Source organism: Schistocerca americana, chromosome 3, assembly GCF_021461395.2.
Source record: "Schistocerca americana isolate TAMUIC-IGC-003095 chromosome 3, iqSchAmer2.1, whole genome shotgun sequence".
Classification (NCBI taxonomy): domain Eukaryota; kingdom Metazoa; phylum Arthropoda; class Insecta; order Orthoptera; family Acrididae; genus Schistocerca; species Schistocerca americana.
The window spans coordinates 264,610,669-264,614,905 of record NC_060121.1 but is presented as its reverse complement, the minus strand read 5'-3'; the positions used below and the strand labels follow the sequence as shown (position 1 = coordinate 264,614,905).

Below are 4,237 nucleotides of genomic sequence, written 5' to 3'. Positions count from 1 at the left end.
CTCTTGGCTGCCTTTCTCATCAAAAATGGTTCAAATGGGACTTGTCATCTGAGGTCATCAGTCCCCTAGACTTAGAACTACTGAAGCCACTAGAAACGCTCGGCGACAGCGGCCGGCCCTTTCTCATCGCTCGTGAATGTGTTTTTTGCCGGACCTACTTAGAGGTCGATTCCTGGTGCACTGTCTGTGACTGGTCATTGTGTTTTGTTATTGTATTTGTTGTTTTACTGTACGTTTTTAAAATTTTTATGTAATTGCCATTCTTGGCGTTACAGCAGGATTAAATAGTTGTGCTACCAAGTTTACTATCATTTTGTCTCACCCGTTTGGTCATCAGTTGCCTGTCTTTTTTAATTAACCTTGCTGTTGCATTACTGTTTTATTTTTTTTTATAATTACCGTTCTTGGCAGTTATGAATGTGTGTAAGTACAATAGGGAACCAACAGTAACTGATTACGGCCCCGTCCACAATTGTAACGAATTCCTGCCTTCCTTGACTAGCAGGTCTCAACAATTAACAGCAGCTTCCAGTAAAACATGTGCATTTTTTGACTATCGTCGTTTTTTGGTATCTGTGAAATATCACGTCCGCACTGAATCGGATAATCTGGAAAAAAATGAAATGGCTCTGACCACTGTGAGGCTTAACATTTGAGGTCATCAGTCCCCTAAAACCTAGAACTACTTAAACCTAACTAACCTAAGGACATCACACACATCCATGCCCGAGGCAGGATTCGAACCTGCGACCGTAGCAGCGCGGTTCCGGACTGAAGCGCCTAGAACCGCTCGGCCACACCGGCCAGCGATAATCTGGAGCTTGCTATATAATCAATACAATAACATTCTCTGAAGAACACCTGGATTGTGATTATAACAGTAGCAACACAGACATTGCAACACTTCGGAACACGTACTTTCTCAACCAAACGACCTGGTGAAAATAATGTCTTTCTTCGAATTGATCGGCGGCTGTGATGCGCACTCGCAAGAAATCAGGTGCATTACCTGCTGAGCAGGAGCAGTGACATCTTAAGGCACGGAACTCATTTCTCTGGCCAGCTTCCCCACCTCCTCTCGAATGTTGGCAGGCCGTGGCACCGGACGCCACACGCCGAAGACCCCCACCCTCTTGGCTGACGGCGCGTCACGCTAAGGCCAGGGTGAGGGTGTGGGTGTTCTGAAGCACAAAGGCGCGCGACACCTGAGCCGTGAGCCGCGCCATTCATTGGCCCGTCACGCGCCGCCGGGCCTCATAAATTCCAGTTCACTCCGCCCGCCGCTAAGGATCAGGCAGGGATGGCGCTCAGGCGATACCCCGTCGCCGCCAGTACACACCTGACGTCTAGCGGAAATGAGTTACGAGCAACACAGGCGGTTTTCGATAATTAATCATTTAGTGTACCCACAATGGGTGTCATTTTTCTTAAGGTTGGCGTCACAATGATGAGCCGACTGCTGTAACCGTCTCATCTTGCGACAGCTTCGCGGAAGATAATCTCTTACAGTTTCGCTAAGCTATCGACAATCAATCGAATCGTACACCATGTGCGGCGCCTACGTCAACACGATCTCGCTGCGAGCGGTGCTACACCAACGCGACACAAACCTTGGGAGACACGTCACGCCACGAGGAGTAAACCAGTCGGCACCGACTGAACGTAAAGGAGCAGCTTACATATTCTTGTTGAGGGTGTACTGTTTAAATCTCAACACAGCATGTAAGGCTACTGTGAAACCGCTTGGATGGACTTGCCATCCATACACACTCTGCAGACAGTGCGTCAACGTGTCCAGTGACACAGTGAACGTAACTGGCATGACATAGTGAACATAACTGGCACCCTGTCACGACACCTTGTTGACACCCCCGTACCAGCGCCCCCTCCCCCTGAAAAGGCGCTATTACCCCCCCCCCCTTCCACCCTCCCACGGCGCCAGGCGCACGAGGAGATACTACAGTTTATTGGTCCCTCCGCCCTCCAGAAACACATATAGTAATTTGCCTTCGAGACGATTTGGCGCCCCTCTGCAAGCGGCGCCTGGGGCATGCGAAACCCTCAACCCCCCCCCCCTCCCCCCTCTCCAACACGGCTCCTTCCCTCCGCTACAACATTGATCATGTCGCACCGTCAGCTCCGGCACACCGCAAAGGTTGGTGTTTATCTCGACCCTGTATAAAAAACCTAATCAAAAGTATCTGGCCGGCAACAGTGGCCGAGCGGTTGTAAGTGCTTCAGTCCGGAACCCCGCTGCTCCTTCGGTCGCAGGTTCGAATCCTGCCTCAGTCATGGATGTGTGTGATGTCTTTAGGTTAGTTAGGTTTAAGTAGTTCTAAGCCTAGGGGATTGATGACCTCAGATGTTAAGTCCCATAGTGCCTCGAGCCATTTGAAATGTATCTGGACACCCCTATAGCGAAGCGAAGTTGACCATTACATGTCGCAAGAGGCGCACCCAACAGCATGAAAGGAGCGGGGATTATTGTGTTGTCCGTACAGAAGCAGTAACAGCAATATAGGTCTGTCAGGAGAGCCCAATTACTTCCATTGATGTCATCTCAATAATAATCCGTCAAAGACATTTGAACCCTGTTAAAATTACCCAGGTTGACTGTTGATGACGTGATTATGAAATGGAAACGCCAACGAAAACTCTCAGCTAAACCAAGACCGGGCGGCTTCGGATACTGATGGATAGGGACCTGCGAGCATTACGGGGAGAGGTTGTAAGCAAAACGCGTGAAATCATTGGAAGGAATTACGCCTGAGTTCCACTGAGAGCAGTCCAGTTAGCATAATGACGAAGTGTAGCAATTTAAAAAGATTGCGGCAGAATCGGGTCTGGCTTTTTTGTAGACAATACTAAGAGCTTAGCTAAGATCGAGTCCAGTGGACGGTGGGTGACTCGAAACGGCTGATTTGGAGCGGTGAATCAGGCTTCATGTGATAATCCAATGGAAGGATATGCTTTTTGGGAATGACTGGAGAAGATTGCCCGCCATAGTGTAGTACCAACAGTGCAGTACGGAGGTGGTGGTGTTACTGGATAAGTGTGTTTTTCGTAGTTAAGGTATGGTTTCCTTCACGTGCTTAAGGAAGCGCTCAAGGCGGAAGAATGAGAACACAATGGAACACCTCTGGGATGAGTTAGAACCTCGACGCGCTCCACCAGACCCCGGGATCCAACATCTCTACCACCTCTTGTTCCGGCTCTTGAGGGAGAGAGAGCTGCCATTCCTCAAGAGGTACTCAGACACCTACTGAAAGTGTCTTCACCAGAAAGGTGAAAGGTGGGCACGCCACATATAACATCAACTAATACGTGTCCGTACACTTGTGGTTAGACAGTGTACGTTATACAGGGTGTTACAAAAAGGTACGGCCAAACTATCAGGAAACATTCCTCACACACAAATAAAGAAAAGATGTTATGTGGACATGTGTCCGGAAACGCTTAATTCCCATGTTAGAGCTCATTTTAGTTTCGTCAGTATGTACTGCACTTCCTCGATTCACCGCCAGTTGGCCCAATTGAAGGAAGGTAATGTTGACTTCGGTGCTTGTATATGAAAACAGTAACTGTTCTCGAAAGAACAGAATACTGTTGATGAGCGTGCAGCTTTTCCCTGGAATAAATGATGACTAACTGAAACCCTCAGCTGCCGACAGGTGTTGCTCTTTCGAGAACAGTTACTGTCTTCATGTATATAGTTAAGGGCTACCCAGCCATTGACCTTCGTCTGTGCGAATGCGCACAGGTTGCCCAAACTCTTACGGAAATCGCCAAAGCGTGCGCGAGTAATGAGTGGATGGGCAAATGTGTATAAGGTACATTACATATGTAGAATTGTGGAGTGTTGGGAATGTGAGTCTCACGGGAAGCGTGCAAGGGATAAGTCCCTGCAGTCGCGCTATTCATCTGTGTCCTCGGTGGCTCAGATGGATAGAGCGTCTGCCATGTAAGCAGGAGATCCCGGGTTCGAGTCCCGGTCGGGGCACACATTTTCAGCTGTCCACATCGAGGTATATGAACAACACCTGTCGGCAGCTGAGGGTTTCAGTTAGTCATCATTTATTCGGTGCTTGTGTTGACATGCGACTCATTGCTCTATAGTACTCGCATCAAGCACATCAGTACGTAGCATCAACAGGTTAGTGTTCATCACGAACGTGGTTTTGCAGACAGTGCAATGTTTACAAATGCGGAGTTGGCAGATGCCCATTTGATGTGTGGA

At 48.6% G+C, this 4,237-nt stretch overlaps 1 non-coding gene across 1 annotated transcript; it reads left to right on the top strand.

The window, feature by feature from the left end:
* Positions 1–3,926: 3,926 nt before the first annotated feature.
* Trnat-ugu lies at positions 3,927–4,000 on the top strand. The gene has a single exon. It is a non-coding gene; the product is annotated as a tRNA-Thr (tRNA).
* The last annotated feature ends 237 nt before the right edge of the window (positions 4,001–4,237 follow it).